Source organism: Alexandromys fortis, unplaced genomic scaffold, assembly GCF_014885135.2.
Source record: "Alexandromys fortis isolate MF-2015 unplaced genomic scaffold, M_Fortis_MF-2015_v1.1 scaffold_201, whole genome shotgun sequence".
In the NCBI taxonomy this organism is placed as follows: domain Eukaryota; kingdom Metazoa; phylum Chordata; class Mammalia; order Rodentia; family Cricetidae; genus Alexandromys; species Alexandromys fortis.
In genome coordinates this window covers 251,983-277,333 of record NW_026068087.1, presented here as the reverse complement: position 1 = coordinate 277,333, position 25,351 = coordinate 251,983, and the positions used below count along the sequence as shown (strand labels likewise).

General features: G+C 41.4%; 1 pseudogene; it reads left to right on the top strand.

Annotated features, from left to right (window-relative positions):
- Positions 1–23,875: 23,875 nt before the first annotated feature.
- On the top strand, positions 23,876–24,964 carry LOC126488659 (RNA-binding protein Musashi homolog 2-like; annotated as a pseudogene).
- The last annotated feature ends 387 nt before the right edge of the window (positions 24,965–25,351 follow it).

Genomic DNA, 25,351 nt, shown 5'->3' with positions numbered 1-25,351 from the left:
AAGAACAGGGAACAGGAAGAGATTCCTAGATTAGGCATCATGAAAATGATGAGATGAACAGAAGTCTATGGAAATTTTCTGTGTAAGGATTAGCAAAGAATTGTCAAAAAACATGATTTTTGTTCTCTCTGTTCAAATTCTACAAATTGTGTTAGGACCATTTGGAGTCCTGGCCTTCAGCTGCTCTTCCCTGCTAGAGATCTTTACTTTCCTTCTGATTTGAGTTACTGAAAGCTGTGTCAAAGTTGTTTACCGGCTCTGCTTCACGAGCACGTGTTGCCTTGGCCTTGAGGATCAGAGGATAAGGTTTTCACTTGTTGGCCCACCTGACTGTGTTGGGTATATAAACCTCCATGGTGCTATTGAATAAAGGGCTTCTTATCAGTGACTAGAGGTCTCNTGCTCTTCCCTGCTAGAGATCTTTACTTTCCTTCTGATTTGAGTTACTGAAAGCTGTGTCAAAGTTGTTTACCGGCTCTGCTTCACGAGCACGTGTTGCCTTGGCCTTGAGGATCAGAGGATGAGGTTTTCACCTGTTGGCCACCCTGACTGTGTTTGGCATCTAAGCCTCCATGGTGCTATTCAATAAAGAGCTTCTTACTAGTGACTAGAGGTCCGTGTCTCTCTCTGTCTGTGTGTCTTTGTGTGTTTCAACCTCCAGCCCCTTGCCCGAAGCCTGGAAGATCATGAACTATATGGTAGCGCATAGAGCACAGATGGGCGTTGTGTGCTGCAAAATTGTACTTGATTTAAATGCCTGAGTCCCTGGGAAGCTGACCTAGAGGTAAGCTGTACCGACATGACCGGACACTTTCTGAGAGGTAGACTACCCCACATGACTGGTCACTTTCTGTTAGAGAATGAAGGTTTGTTACTGGTAAGGATTAACTAGATTGTAGGCTATAAGGTTTGCTCTCATCATCCACAAAAATGGAGATATTTCTCTTCATATGTTGCTGAATCTGAACATATCTTTCCTTCAAATGTGGTAGAAATATCCTGGGTCAAAAGTCTTTGCTAATTATTGAAGAAGAAGAAAAAAAAATCAACCTCAAGGGGCTCACAATGTGCCCCACAGTGCAAAGCGCTTTGCATAGTCCGTGGCATTTTAATGCATGCACACAGCTGGTGGAGTCTAGAGAAGGGAGTTGTGAGCACAGTCACTTAGAAATCATTCCTGAGAATGTTCTCCTGCCATAGGAAAGTCTAACGAAGCCGTCTCGAGGAGTGCGTGCCTTATCACACAGCGAGAATGGATAGGCCCTTGCATTCGGTTTAAGTCTAAGTCATCATCTCAAAACCCATAAATCTGTTTGGAACAGGAAGCTCCAGATTTTGCAACAAGCTGAGCAGGTCACACTCAGCCCTTTCTGCAAGGCAACCCTTGGAAATCAAGGAAGAGTTTCTGTAAGCCCGTGCAACTTAAAAGCAGTAAACAAATTTCTACTTACCCCAAGTCCGCCACAAGGCAACGAGGAAAAGAACTTTCGGGAGTCATCACCTGCACAGTGAGAGACAAGAAACATACGTGCTATGAATGGACAGTTCCCACTCCTCGGGTGTTTATAAACATTGTACACCGTATGTGTTCCTTATTTCACTTATTAGAAAATAAACGGAAATTTAGACCAATCAGAGTTAATCTTCAGAACACGCTGCTTCTTTATACAGGTACACAGCTACAAACTCAAAGCCAATGAAAACAGGAAAATAAACCACACACACACACACAGAGAGAGAGAGAGAGAGAGAGAGAGAGAGAGAGAGAGAGAGAGAGAGAGAGAGAGAATTGGTTAACTCACATGAACAAGAACATGTAAATGAAATTTGGTGTAAAAATTGGTCTGTTGTTTGCGGTACGAAACTTCTTCAGCTCATGACTCCCATGGGCCTTTGAGCCCCAAGTGAAGATACTGGCTGAGCATCAGCTGAAGCTTTTCCCTACTTCCTGGCCTGCAGCAGTGTCCCCTTGTCTCCCCTACTCCCTCACTTATACTTCCAAGATGTCCCTGACCTTCATTCCCTGGAGCCCCTCTCTTGCCGGAACCCTCCTTGGGTGATGCTGTGTGTGTTCAGGGTTGAAGCAGAAGCAGAGATGGGTTGTGGGTTGTACACACAGTCTGCCCACCCCACCTCCCCGTGAGGGCATTTGGAAATACACTCTGCCTTCCTCAGGAAGATAGCAACTTTGGTTTTGTTTGCTTGTTTTTGAGATAGAATCTCTTTCTGTCTTGCTGGTTGGTACAACTTTCTCAGTAGCCCAGGCTGCCCCTCACAACAATCCTCTTGCCCCAGTCTCTAAAGCACTAAAGCACCACACAAGCTCAAAAGAATTTTAAAATATGGCAGTAACTGTTTATTGGCATTTAAAAAAACTGCGACTCATGAAAGGCGACTCTGTGATCTACTGAGCTTATTTTCCAATAGGGTGGCTCACAGTGCTGTTTTAAAAAGTTCAAATGCAATATATTTTCTCAAGTGTCATTGGCTTTTTATTAGTTATTTAATTATTTTATTTTTGTGTGTTTGGCCAGGTTATGTGTATGGGCACCACGTGTATGCTTGGGACTCTTTAAAACTGGAGCTACAGGTAGTAATGAGACATCCTGTGGGTGCTGGGAATCCAAACTGGGTTCTTTGCAAGAGTAGTCAGTGCTCTAACCATCCAGCTACCCCCCCAGAACCAGGAACTTAGTCCTAGAAATGTGTATGTATATTTACATATTCTGAGTATCTCAGTCTACCTAAGGAATAAGTAAGATCAAGTACAGCACAGGCTTCTCCATTGTTCACAAATATTTGAAAATGTAATATAATAGGATGGTATCATTTGGGGGAGAGTCTATTGATATAAACAAAGTCAAATTTAACATATGTCCTGAAATATTAATTATGATTGTCTCCTGAAATGAAGGTAGGGTGCTCCGCATCATTGGTGGAGCCCGGTACAATCTTCCACTTCACCTATGCTCCGCTGCCAATCAGTGAAATGCCAATTAAAATGGAAAAGAGGTTGTGGTGAAATACACACGAGCTGAGTGTAAGTCTACAGAGACGGACTGTCACCGAAAAGAGCTTATTTTGAAAGCAATACATTTTATGAGTTGGGTTTTTCAGTACACTAACTTACAAGAAAATTATAAAGAACATCCAGTGTGTAAATGAATACATCTAATTAGGAAGAGACATTATTTCTTAAAAAACAGGAAGCATAGCTCAGTGAGCTCAATCACACAGCACTTGTGTAGAAGGCGCAAGGCCTCGGAACACTGGCACCAGTAAACAACACTTAAGAAGCAAACAAAACAGAGCCAGGTGGTGGTGGCACACGCCTTTAATCCCAGCACTCGGGAGGCAGAGGCAGGCGGATCTCTGGGAGTTTGAGGCCAGCCTGGTCTACAGGAGCTAGTTCCAGGACAGGCTCCAAAAGCTACAGAGAAACCCTGTCTCAAAAAACAGACAAAAACAAGACAGAAAATTTAGGGACAAGAGAGATGGCTTAGTTGGGCTGCAAAACAGGGTAACCTGTGTTCAGGACTCAAGAGAAAACAAGAGTCTTATAACTTGTTCTCTGATCACAGGGCCCTTGCAAACGTCACTGATACATACAAACAAGTGAGCACACACACACATAAATCAGTAAATACTACTGCATAGTGCTGCACAAAAATACAAACAAGTGAACACACACACATAAATCAACAAACACTTCTGCATAACTCCACAGATAAACTTGTTTAATATTGTTATTATTAACAAGGGTACTCATATCTCAAATGTGAATTAAACACATTTTTATTATCTTAAAATATTATTATTTATGAGCGAGCAACAGAGGTAAAGGAACTGTTTAATGCAATCAAGTATTTTAAAGAAGTGATCAAAGAATTCATTAAACTCTAAGGGAATAAGGGAAATAAATTTATTTAATGACGTTTAAACTTTAGTTATGTGATAATAAAATGAATTAAGTAATTGATCACTTTAATTCAGCTGTGTGAAAAACATTTACTTCATTTTCTGAAACTGCTGTTGGCAGCCTGTATTAACTGATCAGTGGCCTGAAATCTGATGAACTGGAGGGAACTGAAAATGGCAATAAAACGGCAGAGGCATAGATGCTACAGAAAATCTCCTGCTAGAAACCAGGGAGGACAATATTTTCAAAATATCGTCATACAAGGTCCAGAGTATCTACAGAGATAAATGGGCAGTCACAATAAAACACAATTACTTTGTAATATATAGATGTTTTTCAAGATACAAAAACTGGTTGGTCTGGTCGTACTGAATTTTACTTAAATCTTTCTTCTACTTCAAATCGTAGTTATCTGGAGTCTAGTATAGATCTGGAGTTAGAAGTGACACCTCCCATCTTGTTGGGAGGAATAGGGGAAGTCTAGCAGTTGCATGGGGCTGAACAGGATGGATACATTAGACAAAGCATCCCGAGTTTCTACACAGAAAACAGCATCATTCCCCCCGTCTATTGGAAACTAAGGACTCACAAAGCACAGTAATCCAAATTCCACAAAGAATGTAGTGCAAGCTTTTAAGAGAACCTAGCCATCTACCGAGACCAGGAACAGATGGGGACCAACTACACTGTTCCTTCTGCACACCGACTCAGGGAGTTCTAGGTGTCACCAAAGTGAACTAGAGCGGCTGCCTGAAAGGCTTCAGAGAATGTAGCCCCTCTGCACTGCCTGCACTGGGGTAGCCCGTACTGAAAGTGTTGCCTTGATCAATGTAGTTATCTGTAATTGATAAATACAGTGTATTCCTAAAGTATAATGTTGTCCAAGTTCAAAATTCACTTCATTAACAAATGTCTTTGTTCTTAAAACATGGAATGATGGTTGCCAGAATGAAATGGTGGTTGCTAGGGAAGACTGCACACATCAGTCCATGCTCACTAATGCTTACACACACCTGAGTGAAGCATTTGTATTTTCAAAGTGTGATTTCACCCAAAGGACAGGGACCTGGGTATGGTGGCCGGCTCTTGAGATGCTGAGGAGGGAGAACCAAGAGCTCAAAGCCAACCTGGGCCACGCTCATAGACCCAATAAAAAGAACCAGAAAAATGATCTAAGCTATAGATGTTTAAATTGATTTATCTGTACTCACGTGTGTCATACATGAATTTAATTATGTGAAATAAATTGCTTACCAGAACCAATTTTGAGCAACATTCTTTCTAAAAACTGAGGAATGTCTTTGTTCTCATTCTGTTTAGCTCTCCCGAGATGCCAGGCCTGTGCTGGTCCACACATGGGCAGGGCACACTAGTGAAGGGTTCCCTCATCAGAGGGGCTTGCCACTCATGTAAGAGGGCCCGGGACGTGTGCTAAGCCAATAACCTCGCTTCACTGCTTTCCGTGACGCTTCCCTATGAGCGCCATATACTAGCTCTGAACTACGTAAGGCCGGTTAACATAAATTACTTTGAAATAGTGTTGAGTTATGTAAGAGAGTTTGATAAAGTAAAGCTGATTCAATAGATTTCTTCAAAGGAAAGAGGCAAGTTTTCAAGTGTTCCTTTTAAGTTAAAACTGTAAAATACAATTATTTAACATACGTTTCCAAGTTAGGTATTGCTATTCAATTATGAGGGGCTATGAATAAAACACAGTTTTCTACTCCTGTTTTGCACTAATATTTTCCAAAAATACTGCTGCAAGTATCCATACTAGGTGTCGTTGCTTAAATTTTATTTTAAAATCTGATACAGTTTTAGGGGAAAAATCATCTGTTCATGAAAACAAATTACAACCATTAATTTTCTACTTGCAGCATTTACTGGAATATTTAGTTTTCAGAAGAACAGCAAGTATTTAACGGACTGCATTAAGACCTCCAGCTTTTATTTAAGCAAGGCACTCTGCTATCTCCCTGTGTGGAGCTCAGAAATAAGAACTGAAAGACAGAAAACAAGAAGGGTAAAAGAAATCTTTATAAAGAGTGTGAAAAGGTCTTATGAGCTTTCCATTTAAAAAGATGAGCAAACACATTTGGCAAACTCCAATATTTCTACATGCGAAAGCATTACCGTATAACCGCTACTCAAATAAAAGTTAATTTAAAAATAAGCCCCCACGCTCGGCTGCGTCATTTTCTCATGCAGGATTCTCTTGATCTGCACTGGCTTTTCTATCTTACACAACTCATTCCAGGCAGCAACTGCTGGAAAAATTGATTTTTATTTTGTCACACTGCTTGCCAAGTATTTTAGCTGACACCAGCGTTGACTAATGGCCGTGGTGGAATGTGCTGTTCTCAGTAGAGGGGAGGCCCGTACAGACCTAACAGTGTCCGGGAGTCCAGCTTCTGCCCGTCCAGGGGGCTGGTGCCGTACAGCAATGAGTGATGTTCAGAGTGAACTAGCTGTATTTCCTCCAGGCTGGCTTTTCGACCTTGAATTCGCTGAAAGAAAACAACAGCAATTTACAGTCTTCCACTGGCAACACTCGGGAAAGAATGAGACCTCCAGTCACATTTAAGATGATTAATAATGGACTCAGATTCATCATGCAAGCATGAGACATAGTCTGCTTGGTAAAGTACCATACCAAAAACTGGAAAAAGAGCAGATGCAAGACTCAGATCATAGGCATCTGATGACATTAAACTTATTCTTTTCTGGCATAAAAATGAACTTATAACAAAGAAATTAGCAATTGACTCCTGTGTATAAAGTGTCTGCTCAAGAATAACAGGGGTCACGGTTTATATAATGAGCAAACTTATTGCTCTCTTGTCTTTCACTGACCTGAAGAAGATGCTGAAGGAAGGATATGATTAACATCACTAAATCTGACTGCATTGGGTTTTCACTATGACAAACATGGCGATTACTACTTCATGTGTGCGCCCCTCATGGTAACCGTGCACTAGATTGACATTTCTCAAAGTGTATCCACAGGATATAAAGCTCAGAGTCTGGCTATCAAAGGTCTCTACTGAGTCAGTGTAGAAATTTGCAGTCAATATTTAGAAACTTACAAGGCAATCTGACTGTAGTTTTTTGTGTGTTTTAAAACTAACATTTTTTTTCAATTCCTCAGTCTAGATTTCACTCTTAAAATGACTCATTTAATGTATTTTATAAAAGTCTTAGTTGGTGATAGATGCGCAATTAAACAAATACAAACGCTACTGATAATTTGAGACAATCTAGACTCAGGCTCTGGAGAGAATTTCACTCACTCTAACAAAGAAGTGACCTTTGTAATTGTCAAAGCAATGCATTAAATTAAATCTCAATTAGCTGACGTGTGGTCTTCCTGGCTATGTTCCTCTGTTAGTACATCCACGAACCTGATAACGGTTGTTCTGACGTAGATGTTAATTCACCTCCACTTTTGAAAGCTGCTGTGCTCCCTAAAGCTACAGACGACGTTAATGCTACACCCAGATCACAAGCAAGCAGCAAGTGAACACTGAGGCCCAGAGCTTTGGTGAGATTTAAAACAAAACAAAACAAAAAAAAATATTCTTCCATGTCGCAGAGGAAGAAAGGAGCGCTAGGTAAATCAGAAAAGCATCTCCCCAGGGACCAGGTCAGGCCCATCTTCGTCTCCTGGGTGTAAGGGGGTGAGGCTGAAGGCTGGCCGTTCAATGCTGATGTATGGTTCACTGAGAGGGCAGGCTGGAGAAAGGGCTGCATAGTGACCCTCACGTCTTACTGTGCAGGGGGCAGTGCTGTGCTTGTCATTAAAATAGATGATCAGGTCACAGTTAGGGAGGAATGGCAGGGGCCACAGAGTAAGAGAGTGACAGGAAGTAGGAAAGACCACCGCCATGTCCCAAATAAACAAGCAAATAGTTAGGAATTTTCTTTGCTATACTATTGAAGAAGTTTCCTGTTTTTGACACCATCATTCAGCATTATATAAATCTAGTTTACAGTTCTAGAAAACTATACTTTAGAATGATATAATTTAGAGAAATTATTTTTAAGATCAGAAATCTAATATGAAAGATTAAGAAAAACTTGGCAATGATTAGCCTTTGTTTTGATTAAGTCACAAACATCTGCTGGAAGTGGGTGAACGGCTGCTAAACCTGAGGTTTGGAAACGTCTGTGAAAGCCCAGGACAACTATATAATTAGAGCAACTAACAAAGATAAAACAAGTAAGAGAAAGTTGAAAGTCAAGAACTCAAGACAAAGTTTAATAAGGAGATTCAAAGGTGGAAACCACTGAAACCCTGGTAACTCTATGGTCTGAGTCATCTAAAACTACAATGAGAAGAGATCAGAAAATCGAAAGAGCCAATCAATCCTAGTTGCATAACAATGGCCACTTGGAAAGGAAACAACAGCCTGTCCCTAGACACATATGATGTGTGTGGATACAGTGAGGCAGCAGCACATTAAACAATGTCAAGTCCTCTGTTGTTTTTAAAGGATTGGAGATTGCACCCAAGAGCACTCACTCTACTGTTGCGGGAGGTCCTTCCGCCCCTCCAACCAATAGCTGCTGTGATACCAGCCCATTGGGGCGTGGTCTCTCTCCCTTTAAAAAAGCGGCTATTTCCTCTGCTCGCTCTCTTCACTTCCTGCTCCACCGGAGACTAGACTCCCTTCCTGGTTGTGCAGATGGCTGTTGTCTGGGACGGTGATCTGTAAGTTTTTCCCCTTTAAATAAATAACACCCTATTAATCATAACTCCAAACTGGTGTGGCCTTGTTCGTGACTTACGCCTTCACTCTACCACTAAGCTCCATCCACAGCACACTAGATTTTGAGAAAAAATCTTACTAAATTGCCTAGGAGGGCCATGACTTGCAAAAGTCTTGCCTCAGCCTGGGATGACAGGCTACGCCACTAAGCCACGCTAACAAAGTCAGCTCTACAATCGACATTTAGATCCCTGTTTTGACTATTTTATCCTAAACACTTATCATGTTCCTCCCCCTCCTTTCTTGCTAAGATTTTTTTGGTCTACATTGAATTTTTGCCTCTGGTATAATCAATAGTGTTTTTATAGCTGTTCACGTACATGTTCATACTATATACCCCATGCTTGCTGCAAATGTTTTTCTTATTCTTCAGTGATTCCAAAAGCATTCTAGTTGAATGCCCGGCCATGTAGCAAACACTCTGTAACAGGATCAGGATTCCTAGTAGAAGTAACAGTAGTCTCTCCGTGATGGCAACCATAAGAGGATACCTACTGAATCACACTAGGGTAAGACTCCAGACAGGCGACAAGGATCCAGCTCTGCTCTTACTTTGAGTTTCCACTTCTATTTCATAATCTATTCTTGCTTCATTATTTAAATTCACCACTGTAGATAAGTTTTCATCTTGATAACTCATTTGACACAAATGTTGGATCTATCTGTCTCCATCTATATATTTACCCATCTACCATCTATCTACACTGCTTGAAAAATAATCGTATCCAATATAAGGAAGCAATCATTCTTTTCCTGTGTTTGCTTTATTATTTAAGTCACCATCCTCCTGCCTCAACTTTGTGAGTACTGGGAGAACAGGGAGGCTCCATCACACCAGACAGGAAGAACTGATCTCCTGACAACCACCTTTGTTTCTCCCAGCTGCAGGAGAGGAAGAAGCAGCAGAAGCCAGCCTCTGACAGGCTTCTCACTCTCTGGAGGAACTAGGAGAAAGCAGAGCTTGAGAGTTTGGTCTCTCTGTGGGAACCTAGTGGACAGCTGAGCTCTCTCTCCACATCACTGGAGTGGCTCTGGCTCGCCCACTCTTCCCAGATGCCATACACTGGTCACCGTCAACTTTCCCCAGACTGATAGCCAGTACTTCTCATTTTCATCTGCTCTTTCACTTGTTTAGCCTTAACTGTAGATATTTTTTATCTCATCCTTTCTCTTTCTGTTTCCCACGTGCCCTTTATTCTTCATTTTCCCTCCAAGATGCTCCCAAGAGCCAAAGGTCAAAAGCATCAAAATGGAACAAAGTGCTCTGTTCATCGTGATTTAGGAAGATGCTGGTTCTATTCTCAGAGATAACTGGTCTGAAGGATGGCTATGTAAACTCATTTATGATAGTCTGACCCAAAGTATTATTAAGAATTCTGAGCACATTGGGACATTTAATGCATTTAAAAGATATGGTTTATCTGGGGAGCTTCTTCATGGTACTCAAACATAGGCCTAGATTTTTGCCTATACAGGCAATAAGTACTTACAGTGCTTATGTCTCTCTAAGCCTGTGTGTACTGCTCCATTACCATTCTCTGTGTCTTGCCTTCAATCAGTGCCCACTGAAAATCAGGAAGGAACCAGTGCTTAATGAATACCTACTTTGCAATTATGAGTGTATTCTGATTCAACACAGATCCAAGATGGTTTCCATTCAGATTGGAAGTTTGACTAAAGTCTTGTAAAATGACGGTATCATTGAGTCTCACGCTGCTCCGTGGTTCTTTCCTAAAGAAATAGTCTTTCTGAAATAAAGCCCCTTAATGCAACGTGATTACAGAAAGAATGCTCTGAACATGATCTCCAAAGTCATACTGTGACAGGATAAAACATGGCCTGCCCACACCCACCCACACACGGAGCGCACACACGGTATAGATTCATATGCTTTTCTGCCAAGGAGTAGAGAAAAAAGGAAACGGTTCTATTCCTTCCTCTCCTGTGTTCAAAGGCTGGATTGAGGCCAGTGTCCTAATCAGTTCTCATTGGCCCTGGAGGAATCAGAACCTTTTGTAAAATATAATAAAGGGCATAAAATCATGATAAAATGCATGAAAAAGCAGTGCCTTTGGTTAGGGAACTAGAAATAATTTGGCAGAACAGATGGATTGCATTGGTTTGGTATTATTGAGGACATGAAAGGGCTTATTCTGCGGCAGTTCCAAACGAAGAGAAAATGTCCAACTTCAATTTGACAAGTCAAAGTACCTGCCCTCACTGGGGGCAGGGAGACTCCGTTTTCTTTAATCATTTTCAAAGTATGGACATATTAGGCAAAATTATCTACCGAAGTGTCTCAATTTCTAAGAAGATTTCCTCCATTATTTGTAAGTAGAAGGATGTGTTTATATGGCTTTTTCTCTGAGAACTCCACAGAGCTGCAGAGAGTCAGAGTTTGTGTGGGGGGGGATGAGCTGTAAGTAGCTTTAGTTGACTTCGACAGCAAATGCAATATCAAACTGTTTCAGCATGGCTTACTGATTATTCTTGATATAAGTTTTTCTCAGGATACAAAAGGAGCATGCTCTCACTATTTATGCACAAGTGTATCTCTTTCAGCATTACCAGGCTGTAGTCACATGTCTGGCTATTCCATTAAAAGACTCTCTGTAAGCCCTCCAGCTACTCCTGCAGCCCCCAGTCACCCGGTTCCCTCAGAATTTTGCTTAAAATGGGGAATGAGGTGAGGAAGAAAGCAATTCAGCATGTGTCCTTGCTGGGTTTTGGTCCTTTTTATTGGTCATACAGAAACACACTGGCTTGTAATTGGGAGTCCAGAATTCCAGCCCTAACTCTCCTATGTCATGGGTGACAATAGCGACCCATTGAGGTGTTTCCACAGGCCTTGGTTTCTTCATGTCAAAAACAAAGGTTGGATAAGCTATTCTGAAGTTTATATTCATAATAGTGATAAGATCCTGTGTGAAAACAATAAAAACTACGCATTTAAAGCTTAAAACACTTCACTGTGATTTTAGAATTTGCCTTCGGGAGGAAAATGCAATTTCAATATACGTTACTGTGTTTGAGGCAAGAGAAGAGGCTGGGGGGTCCAACAGTTATCCATCCCTTTCAGAAGCCAATGTTTACAGATATAATCATAGTTTTCCATAGCTGGTGAGGTGGCTCAGTGGGTAAGGGTACTTGCTATTAGGCCTGACACCCTGGCCCACACTGTAGAAGGAGAAAGTCTACTCTAATGTCATCTCTGACTTCCTCTCCCACCCTCCACAATAAATAAATACATTTTAAAAGAGTGGTTTTTTAAGAATACATATTTTTATATTATGAAGGCATGCGCCACCACCGCCCGGCCGGTGTTTTTTTTTTTTTTTTTTTTTTTACCCTTATTCTCCTTAAATGTCTCATGCAGTAAATCCAACACCAGTAGACAGTAACTAAGGTGACTCCAGGTGTTAATGACTCTTAGGCATCCTTCTGGCAGTCCTCCACAGGAGCTTATATATGCCTAGTTATTTGTAATTCAAAATGCTGTATTATTTAGTACCCCACACCTTGGCAGTTCTCCAGGAATGAATGCTCTTGGAGGGTTGGTGGTCAGAGATGCGCATGAGCTTATTTGGCAGGCCAACCTAAGACAGCACAGTCAAGTTGCTGAGCCTCCCTGAGGTGGGGTCAACAAGGTCTAAACAAAGAACTCTGGCTCCCACAGAACATCCTATGTAATAAAGAAAAAGGGTGGATATGTAGAAAGATAAGGCCTACTGGACCAAAAGGAGGCAACCTAGAGTCTGCCTGGAGGTGTCAAAGATCCTGTCTGTGCCTAGCCAATGAGTTACCAAACAGTGTTTCCTGAGTGCCTAGTGACAGTTGCTGTCAGAGGTCCTGATGGTGCCTAGCCAATGAGAGATGAGCATGAGATATCAGCTATCAATTGTTTTCCAGCCTGGGTATATAAGTTTTTTCACACTGTTAAATAAATGAGTCTGCAGCAAGTCTTCTGCCTGATTCCAGGCATCTATGTTCATTGGTGTTGCACCTTTTCACCCTCTTCCCCCAAGGAAGATGTTAGAACCCAGCAATAGTACAGGATTGTTTTGGCTATCCTGGGTTTTTCGTTTTTCCATATGAAGTTGAGTATTGTTTTTTTTTAAGGTCTATGAAGAATTGTATTGGGATTTTGATGGGGGAGTGCATTGAATCTATAGATTGCTTTTGGTAAGATTGCCATTTTTATCATGTTGATCCCACCTATGCAAAAGCATAGGAGAACTTTCCATTTTCTGGTACCTTTTTCAGTTTCTTTTTTCAAAGACTTAATGTTCTTGTAATACAGGTCTTTTACTTCTTTAGTTAATGTTACCTGAAGATATGTTATGTTATTTGTGGCTATTGTTAAAGGCGCTGCTTCTCTGATTTCATTCTCAGGTTCTTTATCATTTGTATATAGGAGGGTTACTGATTTTTTGAGTTGATCTTGTATCCTGCTGTATTACTGAGGTTATTTATCAGCTGTAGGAGTTCTCTGGTAGAGTTTTTGGGGTCATTTATGTATGCTATCATATCATCTGCAGATACTGAAAGTTTGACTTTTTCCTTTCCAAGTTGTATCCCCTTGATCTTCTTTTGTCTTATTGCTCCAGCTAGAACTTCAGAACTATGTTGAATAGATATGGAGAGAGTGGACAACCTTGTCTTGTTCCTGATTTTAGTGGAATTGCTTTGAGTTTCTCTCCATTTAATTTGATGTTGGGGGTGAACTTGCTGTATATTGCTTTTATTATGTATAAATATATTCTTTGTATCCCCAATCTCTCCATGACCTTTATCATGAAGGAGTGTTGGATTTTGGTGAATGCTTTTTCAGCATCTAATGAGATGATTGTATGGTTTTTTCTTTCAGTTTATTTATATTATGAGTTACAATGATAGATTTTTATATGTTGAACCGTCCCTGCATCTCTGGAATGAAGCTGACTTGATCATGGAGGATGATTTTTTTGATATGTTCTTAGATTCAGTTTGCCAGTATTTTATTGAGTATTTTTGCATCAATGTTCATGAGGGAGATTGGTCTGTAATTCTCTTTCTTGGTTGAGTCTTTGTGTACTTTCAGTATCAGCATAACCTCAGACTCATAAAAAGAGTTTGGCAATGTTCCTTCTGTTTCTATTATGTGGAACAATTTGTGGAATATAGGTATTAGCTCTTCTTTGAAGTTTTGGTAGAATTCTCTACTGAAACCTGATATGGGAAGTGATGTATGCTGTGAATATATTTTGTTGCCATTGGTTAATAAAGAAGCTGCTTTTGGTCAATGACTTATGGAGGAAAACCAGGCAGGAAATAGAAACAGAGATGGAGAGAGAGAGAGAGAGAGAGAGAGAGAGAGAGAGAGAGAGAGAGAGAGAGAGAAGGCAGAGTCAAGGAGAAACCATGTAGCCATTGAATGAGAAAGATGTTTGTGGGAGCCTACTGGTACCTTGCTGGTGTGTCCTGACCTTGTGGTGATGCACAGATTAATAGAGATGGGTTAAGATATAAGAGCTAGTTAGCAATACACTTAAGTGATTGGCCAAGTGGTGTTGCAATTAATATAGTTTCTGTGTGATCATTTAGGGTCTGGGTGCCTGGGAAATGAGCAATCAGCCTCTGACTACAGAATGGCGCCCAAACGACTAGGGCTATCTGTGTGGCAAACCACACACTTTGGGTTTGGGTACTTGTATACCTGCTTGGGGTTAGGAGGAAAACAGCATGGCTCAATCCTCCCTGCCTGGTCAGGTTGTGGGATCACGTTTGCTAGGAGTGCACAGGCAGGAGAGCATGGCACCCCACCCTGCCACACACAGAGATATTTCCAGGCCATACAAAGTGCTGCATGGCTGATTTAGCTTTTTCTCAGATAAAGTGTTTATATGCTACACAGTGCCACCCAGAGTTGAGGTGGTGAGGACAGCTCCTACCTGGCAGTCCCAGAGCTGATGATGAACTACTTCCGATATATTAAAAGTCTGAGACAGGCAGAACCAGCATCTAGGGTCACTGTGACCAAGCTGATTATCATTTTAAAAGTGTTTCTGGTCAGAAAATTATTACAGATACACAATAAAGGCAGATTCAGATGAACAAGACCCCTTAATGGGTCACAGTGTTAGATAAATGTACATAGGCTTGGGAGAGAGAAGAGAAATAATATAGACAGATGTAAAACAAGTAAATGGTTTAAAAATAAAACAAAGTCTTTACAGAGACAGAGTACAGATAGACATAGATTAAAGGAGTAAAGAAAAAATAAGCCATGTAAGAATAGAATATACACAGAGAGTCTGGATTATGTATATTATTGTGGGTTTTTTTTGAATTTTAGAGTGAATGAGCTAAGTACAGAGAGATATTTTATAGGGTGATAAGGTAAACCAACATATATATTTTAAAGATATATTGACTTCAAAATTGGGGTGAAAGGATATATTGCTTTGGAAAAGAAGCTCTGCTTTTGTTTCCACAGAGGATGAGAACCAGTAGATTCCTTCCAGACTAATGTGGCTCCTGCTTCTGGCTGTTAGACTCTGTTCCTGTTTGTGCAGAGGACTGTTGTCTAGGACAGTGACACGTTAGCTTTCCCCATAAACAAATAACCCTTTTATTATTCATAATTCTGAACTGGTATGAGATTGTTTTGTGACTTACATCATCACCTGGCACCTGAATGTTTGGTTTTAGAACCCCTCAGCTCTGCTGCATGCCACCGACTTAGAGTGTGCCCGATTTGGCGCGAGCGCTCAGTTGGCTGCAGCCTGTGCATGGAGCCAGCAGTTCATTTGGTTATAGAATTCTTGTGAATCTGCAGCTCTTCTCGCTGCAGATTGGCCACGGTTCTTTATATTATCTCATTACGCCTAAGAGTGGCTTCCAGTCCCTGCATGCTAGCCCTAGTGTCTGTGTCCCACCACTGCACACTGTGCAGAAATTCAAAGGGGATACAAGCTTTCCTGGGTGCCTGCTGTTATCTTGTTATTCCTGTGCTCCTGTAGCTGCTGACTGATCAAGGCCCTCCATGGTACACACAGTCTGTGATTTCTATTAATATATAATTTTTATCTAAGCATATTTTTCAGCATTTCACACTAAATTCAGATTCAGACCAGTCACGTGACTTCAGGTGTGCTGCTGGGCCCAGTTGGGTTCATTTTGTAGGTGGCCCACGACACCTACTGGCAGATAATGGTTATTTCATCTAATCCAGCTAATTAAACCACAGGTAAGATTTAATATCCAAAATATATCATAAGTTGCCTATTTAAAAGGGAAATATGTCAGACAACCTAACCGTCCAAGGTTTTTAATAGCCTCTTTACTTATACCATGTATGAGGCTTTACAAGACTTATATGATGTCCCTTCTACATCACTATTTTTGATTCTGGGGATTAGTCTTGTCCTCAATATTTTTTTTTATTAAAAGTATGGTTTGACAATAGGGCTAAGAATGAAGAATGTTTAGAAATGGTACAGTCTTTACAGACTGATACCAGGCTTCTCAAGAGACAGCTTGGAAATCTGAAGAAGGATATGACCACTTTAACTAACAAAACTTAGTTAACTAAGGAATTTTTAGAAATGGTATAGACTGGTACCAAACTTCTTGAAAAAGAGGTAGGAAATCTGAAGGAGGATGCAACTATTTAGGGATTGTTGATTATTACTTGTACTAGAGGGTTGGGGTGAAAACTATATTTGTTCAAAAAAAGGGATAATAATAGTGAGTAATAGAGTGAATACTTGTGAGTTATTATTACTCATGGATAATTTACATTGGTATAGTTTTTGTATATTGATAAAAGTTCAAATGATATTTCTTATTTTTGTTTACATTATTTGTACACCTATGCAAAGTTATTCTGTCAGATTGTATATATGCATGATTTCATCTCTGTTTAGGACATTTTGTATATTGATGTAACTTTTCATGTTGCATTATATATTACTCCTACCTCTGATTAAGATACTTATACATTGTTTACATTTTGAGGTCACTGTCCTCATTTGTTGCACATTTGTTTACAGATTATTTAATATTCTGACATGAAGTTATAGTCTTTAAGTTATCAGGTATTAATTATTATAGGTCAATAGTTGTTCATGTTTGTTGTACATACAGTCAAGTCAGTTAGGTTCTTTAGATACAAAGAAATTGTTTTATGTCTAGATAGGTAATTTTCAACCACTTCAAGGATATGTGGAACATGGCATTTAAATAATTTAGGGTTTTGTTGACATGAGACATGATTGCTTTTGACCACACCAATCTATTCCTGAGAGAGTGTTGAGCACCAAAGACACTACACTTGGAGTTTGTTTTCTTCTTGACAAAACTGGCCTTTGGACAAGGAACTGACAATACCTCAACCACTAACAAGTTACATGGTATCTGGAAATGGATAAGCAGGACTGTCAAATCTTGCCAAGATAGGATAAGATGGTTTTGAAAAATTTCCTGCCTCTAAAAATGGTCTCTCAGTTGCACTAGGCTTTAGCCAAAGTTGGTTATTTAACGTTGCAAAATGAAACTTTGGGTGATTGCTCAGGGAGCTAATTGTCTCTGTCATATATTGCTGGCTTTGGAAGCTACTTGATTGTACTTCCTACCCGTTCAAGTAATATTATCTCCCTTCTCAGGCCTTCAACGGGGTTGAAAATTAGGTAGTTGTAGTTACTATACTCTTATGATCTAGCCAAGCCATTTCTAATACAAGACTTAGACTCCCTAGGATAGAATGTTTAGTAAAACATTTAGCATATGTTCCTTGCTTAATATTGTTTGTACTGGTTGTAATTCTAAATATACTTGATATCTGTTCCTAGTGTATATCGTTTTGTAATGGGTCTGGAGCTCTCTTATTTAAACAAAAAAGGGAGGTGCTGTGTGAGCACATTCTGCTCCTTCAGCCAATAGCCTTTAAGATACCAGCCCACTTGGATGTGGTAAAAGCAGCCATAAACGTGTGCCCTCTCTCTTGCTTACGGCTCCCTCTTCCAGCTGTTAGATTCTGTTCCTGTTTATGCAGAGGACTGTTGTCTAAGACAGTGATCTGTAAGTTTTCCCTGTAAATAAATAACCCTTTATTATTCATAATTCTGAACTGGTGTGGGATTGTTTTGTCATCAGTCATCTATAATAGTCAAGTTTGTAGTCATGTCAGTTAGGTTTCCAGAACCTGGAAACAACCAAGATGCCCTTCAATTGAAGAATGGATGAAGAAAGTATGGAATATATACATATTAGAGTACTACTCAGCAGTAAAAAACAAGGACTTCTTGAAGTTTGCAGGCAAATGGATGGAAATAGAAAACACTATCCTGAGTGAGGTAAGCCAGACCCAAAAAGAGGAACATGGGATGTACTCACTCATATTTGGTTTCTAGCCATAAATAAAGGACATTGAGTCTATAATTCGGGCGCTTAGAAAAGCTAAATAAGAAGGAGAACCCAAAGAAAAACATATAGGCATCCTCCTGAATATTAACCTTCATCAGGCGATGAAAGGAGACAGAGACAGAGACCCACATTGGAGCACCGGACTGAAATCTCAAGGTCCCAATCAGGAGCAGAAGGAGAGAGAGCATGAGCAAGGAACTCAGGACCGCGAGGGGTGCACCCCCACACTGAGACAATGGGAATGTTCTATCGGGAACTCACCAAGGCCAGCTGGCCTGGGTCTGAAAAAGCCTGGGTTAAAACCGGTCTCGCTGAACTTAGCAGACAATGAGGACTACTGAGACCTCAAGAACAATGGCAATGGGTTTTTGATCCTACTGCACGTATTGGCTTTGTGGGAGCCTAGGCAGTTTGGATGCTCACCTTACTAGACCTGGATGGAGGTGGGTGGTCCTTGGACTTCCCACTGGGCAGGGAACCCGGATTGCTGTTTGGGCTGATGAGGGAGGGGGACTTTATTGGGGGTGGGGGAGGGAAAGGGAGGTGGTGGTGGGGAAGAGACAGAAATCTTTAATAAAAAAAAACCAGTGTGGCTTTTTTCCTGCTATGGCTGAAAACCAAAAAGCATGTGGTCAGCTTTTTCATCAACACTATGTAAGTGTTTCGTGGAAGGACCTCTTAAAGGAGCTGCAAGGTTTTGCAGCTAATGCTGAGTCAGGAAGCCTCTCTTAAATGAGAGTGCTTGCCTCTAGCAAGCAGAGCAGACCCAAGAAATTGCTGCTACCAAGAAGCCATGCTTTACTCTATTCTTTTCTGCCCAGAATTACTTCCCACACTCTGTCAGGCTTTATGTGGATGCAGTTGTCCACGTGGGCACCACTCTGTTGTAGAAGGAGCAGGCCATGTCCTGCTGCCCGGCTAGCTTAGCCCTGAAATAACCACACAGAAACTGTATTCAGTTAATTACTGCCTGACCCATTATCTCCGGCCCCTTATTGGCTAACTCTCACATATTAGTTTAACCCATCTCCATTAATGTGTATCGCCACTTGACTGTGGCTTACTGGCATAGGTCTAACCAGTATCTGTCTTGGGCAGGAGAATAATGGTGTCTGCCTGTCTCTGCTTTCTTCCTCCTTGAATTCTGTTCTGTCTTCCCCGCCTACCTGAGTTCTGCCCTATCAACTAGGCCAAAGCAGTTTCTTTAATAACCAATGAAAGCAACACAAATACAGAAGGGCCTCCTACACCAAAAGTAAGACTGTCCTTCAGGGTTTCTTCTTCATGAAAGAGTCTGCCAAACATTCTGCAGGACACAGAAGAAAGTGACTGACAAACTGCCAATATAGGTGGAACTGTCTTTGAAATTTCCTGCTTTATGGAAAAGTCTTCCATATACTATGGACCTGTATGCTGAATATGGGTGCTCCAATATTACAAAAGAATTTTGGGTGATAGTCCAGTAGCCCCAAAGTTACAAAAGAACTTTGAGTGACAGTTCAGGAAGCAAGATGTCTCTGTCAATTCTAGAATTTTAGAAGTTGCTTACTGTTTACGTAGGTAATAGCATATCCTTCTGGAGTCTTTGATGGAGTTGAAAAATAGACAGTTATAATTATAATTTTCCTTAGTTATGATAAAAGATGAAGTAGATATAAATATTGTGACTGTAATTCTTGCTTGATACCTATTTTGTTATATGTAACTTTACTATGTTAAAGTTAAAGCCTTCCTTTTTATTTAGACAAAAAAGGGGAGATGATATAGGAGGTGATATATGCTGTGAATATATTTTATTGCCATTGGTTAATGGCTGCTTTGACCAATGGTTTAACAGAGTAAAACCAGGCAGAAAATCCAAACAGAGTTGTAGCAAGAGAGTAGCTGGAGTCAAGGTGATGCCATGTAGATGCTAGAGGGAAAAGATGCTCGCATCCCAGTACCAGTAAACCATGAGCCTCATGGTAAAATGTAAAATAATAGAAATGGATTGATTTAAGATGTAAGAACTAGCTAGAAATATACCTAAGTGATTTGTCAAGCAGTGTTTTAATTAATATAGTTTCTGTGCCATTATTCTGGGTCTGGAAGGATGAGAAATGAACAAGCAGGCTCTGACTACAGAAACCATCCAGCCCTGGGCTTTTTTTTTTTGGTTGGAAGGCTTTTGATGACTGATTCTATGTATTTTATTTAGGCTTGTTTTGTTGGATATAAACTTTTTTAGGTTGTTTATGTTGTAGAAAGTTTTTCTTTCTCCTTCAACCACACAGATAATTTCACTGGGTATATTAATCTAGGTTGGCTGTCACAGTTTTTTTTTTATGACTATTACCTTTTATGACATTTAACAATTGCTTTGAGATCCTCTGACTGTCAAATTTCCCATTGAGAAAACAGCTGCTATTCTGATGGGTTTTCCTTTATATGTGACTTGTGCTTTTTCTCTTACAGATTTTAGTACATTTTATTTGTTATATATACTTAGTGATTTAGCTATTATATGTTGCGGGGATTTTCTTTTCTGATGTTGTCTATTTTGTGTTTTGTGTGCTTCTTGTATTTGTATGGATGTGCCTTTCACTAGTTTGCTGAATGATTTTTCCATGATCATGTTGAAGCTATGCTCTATGCCACTAACTTGGGATTCATCTATGCCTATATGTCAAGTTGGGAGCCTAGGCCCCTGCCCCTCGCATCTATCCCAGCCCCCAGGCCTGGTCTGGACTCCAAATCCCAGGGAGAGGTTAGGACCACTCCCCAGGGTACTTAAGTGATCTCCCCAAAAAAGAATGCATGGTCTTCCTTTCTTCCTCCTGGGGGTCTCATTCCCACAACTTCCCAGTTCCCCCTTGGGGCCACCTGAGAGCACAGCTCTCCCATTAAACCTGGATATTTCTTAATTTCACTTGTTTTGATTTGGCTTGATTGGGAATTTTGCTTCGGCAGGGAGCTCATGTTAGGAAATATTCCTAAAATTTTGGAGGTTCCACCGAGATAGGGCAGGCCCTTTCCATGTGGCAGGCCACATGTTGAAAGGCCCCTAGTCTACACTTTGAGCTCTCTATGCCACACTTAAAACCAGCTTCTGGGCTATAGCAACTGCGTGTTGGTGAGTCCCTTTTCTTGGCTATGCTATAGGGTTTGGGGGGTACCCATTTCTACTTATTTTTGTCGTTTTGGGATTCCTGCTGAAGTCGTGAACTCACGTCGGGAATTCGAGTCCCAGGTGCAGTCAATCCCATGGAATCAGGCTTGGCTGAGGCGGAGATCTGTTTGTCCTGGGACACCGGGCATCCAATCTCCACGGCCCCTTTTGGACTTAAAAGCCATTTTGGAGGATGCCCTGAAACGGACTCAGGCGTTGTGATTGGGCATAGACCCTAAAATGGGCACTTACAACTCAAAGCCATGTCTGCTGTTGCCCGTGTAAGCCTCTTACAAAAATCTTTTAAAATTGATCCTGTCTGATACAAATAAACAGAGCTTACATATATATGTCCATGGCTTTTGGGCTCTGTGCTCTTGACCCCCACTTACTAGCCCCCCACTTACTAGCCAGTGTCTCACCAGAGGCACTGGTCTCTCCCCCACTCCTTCAAGTCCACACTTCCCAACCCCCTCCTGTGTAGTAACATTCTTTTCCCTCCCTTTCCCAATTTGGAGTTTCAAGGTCAACTTCCACCTTCCCCTCCGCCTCCTACCTCACTGTTCCACTCCTGGACCCCCTGTGCACACTGGGTTATATTCTTCCATGCTCCATTTTCTCTTCCAAATCTCTCTCAGGTAGAAAAGCGGCTAGGTTCCATTCTGCTTCCTCAGTCAGTACCAGATATTAGGAAAGAGTTTTACAAAAAAGGTTGATGATAGTCCCCAAACTCCTATATGGTAATTGGTGAAAATGGCCTTTAAAGTTTTTAATGTGAGAGAGGAATCAGCTGAGTCTTCCCGATAGACAAAGTTACAACAATATATAGGCCTTAGCAGCTGCCCTAAGGTCACAGGAAGGGGAACAAGGGAAGCCAACCACAGGGCTCTATCAAGTGTGGCCTAAATGGTCACACGGCACGATATTGCACTACACCTGCTCTATCTACCAGCAACCTGGACACTGGAAATCACAATGCCTCCATGCAGGCTTGTCCACTATGCCAAGCCATGGAGATCCGGCCTCATCGCCATCGGCAAGTGAAACTGTATACCTATAATTCAAAGGTTTGTTTGTTTTCATGGTGTCCCACATTTTCTTTGTTTGTTTCATATGTTTTTTATTTTTCCTTTTCTTTTGTTCTAATACCTCCATTTTATCTTCTAGTCCTGATATTTTATCTTCTGCTTGATTAATTCTACTTGTAAAGTTTTCTTTTGAGTTTTCTAGTTGAGTTACTGGGTCTTTCAATTTTACCTTAAGTCTCCTAATGGCATTAGAAGGAAAACTTTAACCCAAAGAGGTTAACTATACCCACAAAATCACAGGCAATAAGTAACCTCAAACCAGCAAAACCCAAAGACATACACACAGACACACATACACACAGACACACACACACACACTACCACCATCACCAACAACTATAAAAAAACAGAAATTAAGAATCATTGATATCTTTCAGTAAAAAGTCACAGACTAACAGAATGGTTGTGTCACATCGAAGTTGGGCAAGGCAAACCAACAGAAAGAAAAAAAGCACCAAAAGAAGGTACAAGAATCACAGACCCAGTCATTCACACATTCAGAAATCCCATAAAAGCATTAAACTGAAAGCTATAATATATACACAGAGGACCTGGGACAGAACCACGTAGGACCTGTGCTTGCTGCTTCAGTCTCTGTGAGTTCATATGAACTTTGCTTAGTTGATTAGAGGGACTTGTTCTCCTGCTTTCCTCCATCCCCTCTGGTTCCCATACCCCTGCCTCCTCTTTCAAAGGGTTTATTCCTTGAGCTCTAAGGAAAGGCATTTGATGGAGACATCCCAGTTAGAGCTGAGTGTGCCAAGGTCTCTCTCTCTGCAGTATATCTGGCTATGGGCACTACATTTGTTCCCTTCTGCTGCAGGAGGAAGCCTCTCTGATGATGACTGAATAAGACTCTGATCTATGAGTATAGCAGAATATTATTAGGAGTTACTTTATTTTTACTCTCTATTTTTTTAAGAATAGTATTATTTGGTTTAACCCTAGGTCTCTAGGTCTCTGGGTTATTTAGTCTCTCATTCTCGGTTGCCCAAGCAGTGTGTGGTTATATCTCATGGAGAAGGCTGTAAGTCAAATCAAACATTGTTTGGTTACTCCCACAAGCTTTGCGCCATTATCGCCCTAGCATATTTTACAGGTAGGTCAGAATGTAGATCAAAGGGCTTGTGGCTGGATTGGTGTTTACAGTTCACGTTAGATAACCCTCAGAGTACTTCCCATACCAAAGACACTGGGACATGGGAGTGAAGGTTCTATATAGCACTAGATTGACCTCTCCACATTCAATGAGTTGTGTAGCTGTTGTCTTCATCAATGTGGCCTTGATGTCACTTTGTGGAGAGCAACCTATTGTCTTGGCAATAGCCTGGGTTTCTTGGGGATTTCCATGTGACTCCCTTGAACAACTCTATTAGATGTATCCTAGGAGGGGGAAGGGGGGAGAGGCAGAGGTGGAGGTGGGCAGGGGGATTGGGGGAGGCAGGGGAGGAGGGACAGAGATCTGGGGCTAGGAACCGGCTGCCACTGCGCTCTGCTTAGCTGTTGGGCTTGGTGTGTAGGGGGTGGGGGATGGGGGTGTTCCACTATGGAGGCAAATGGTAGCTTAGACACCTTGGGCAGCACCAGCGACTCCCAGCCTGACCCCAGTAAATTGTTTATTGGTGGACTGAGCTGGAAGACCTTACCAGAAAGCCTTAGAGACTATTTTTAGCAAATTTGGAGACATCAGAGAATGTATGGTCATGAGAGATCCCACTATAAAACACTCCAGAGGCTTTGGTTTTATCACCTTTGCAGACCCAGCAAGTGTAGATAAAGTATTAGGTCAGCTCCACCATGCGTTAGATTCCAAGACAATTGACCCCATAGTTGCATTTTCTCGTTGTGGGTAGCCCAATGCAATGGTGGAGGGTGTACACGGGATGCAAAAATCTTGATTTGACTCAAATGGGGCACCGAGAGGCTGTTAGATGATGGTCACAAGAACAAAAAAAATTGTAGCAGGATTATCTGTGAACACTGTAATGAAAGATGTAAAGCTGTATTTCGAGGAGTTTGGCAAGGTGGAGGATGCGTTGATGATGTTTGACAAAACCACCACCAGGCACAGAGGGTTTGGCTTTGTCACTTTTGAGAATGAAGATGTTGTGGAGAAACATTTCCACAAAATCAATAATAAAATCGTAGAATGTAAGAAGGCTCAGCTGAAAGAACTCTTGTTCCCAACTGAAACAAGACACTGGGTCCAGAGGCTGCCCTACACCATGAATGCGTTCATGCTTGGCATTAAGATGTTGGGCTACCTGAACTTTGTGGGAACCTATGGCCAAGGCTACCCTAGATTCGCTCCTAGCTATGGCTACCTGTTCCCAGGCTTCCCAGCAGCAGCTTATGGACCAGTGGTGGCAGCAGTGGCAGCGGCTCGAGGATCAGTCCCAAATAGTCACATTGCTCAACCTAATTTTGGTGCACCTGCTTCCCAGGCAGGTTCCAACCTGGTGTGGCCCAGAGGTGTCCCTGGGCCAACAGCCCAGGACCTGTCACCAATCTCTATGGCCCTTCCAGCCAGGACTCTGGAGTGGGGAATTACATAAGTGTAGCCAGCCCACAGTCTGACTCAGGCTTCGGCCACGGCCCTTTGATTGCAATGGCTTTTACAAATGGATACCATTGAATAGGTGCTTCCATTGCCGTCTCACTCTGAGAGCATACCTGGATGTCCAGGCAAGACTGGGCGAAGTCCCCACCAGCCTCACTCCTCATCCCAACCAGTGATGGCACACTTTAGATTGAGGGTTGACCACATCTCATCTCAATCCATAATTTTGGTTTGGTCTGTTTGTTTTCCTTTGGTGGTCTCCCTTTCCCTCCCCCTTCTCCTTTCTCCTTTTCAGTCTCCCTGAATCACATTTGGTAGTGATTTTTGACATAGTCTAGTGTCACCTTAGCTTACTATCTAGTTGAAAGCTAACCTTAGTATACTTGTTGTATATTAAAGATTTTTTTAATATAATTTTTTTATTGAAAAAAAAAAAAGATTTCCGCCTCCTCCCCGCCTCCC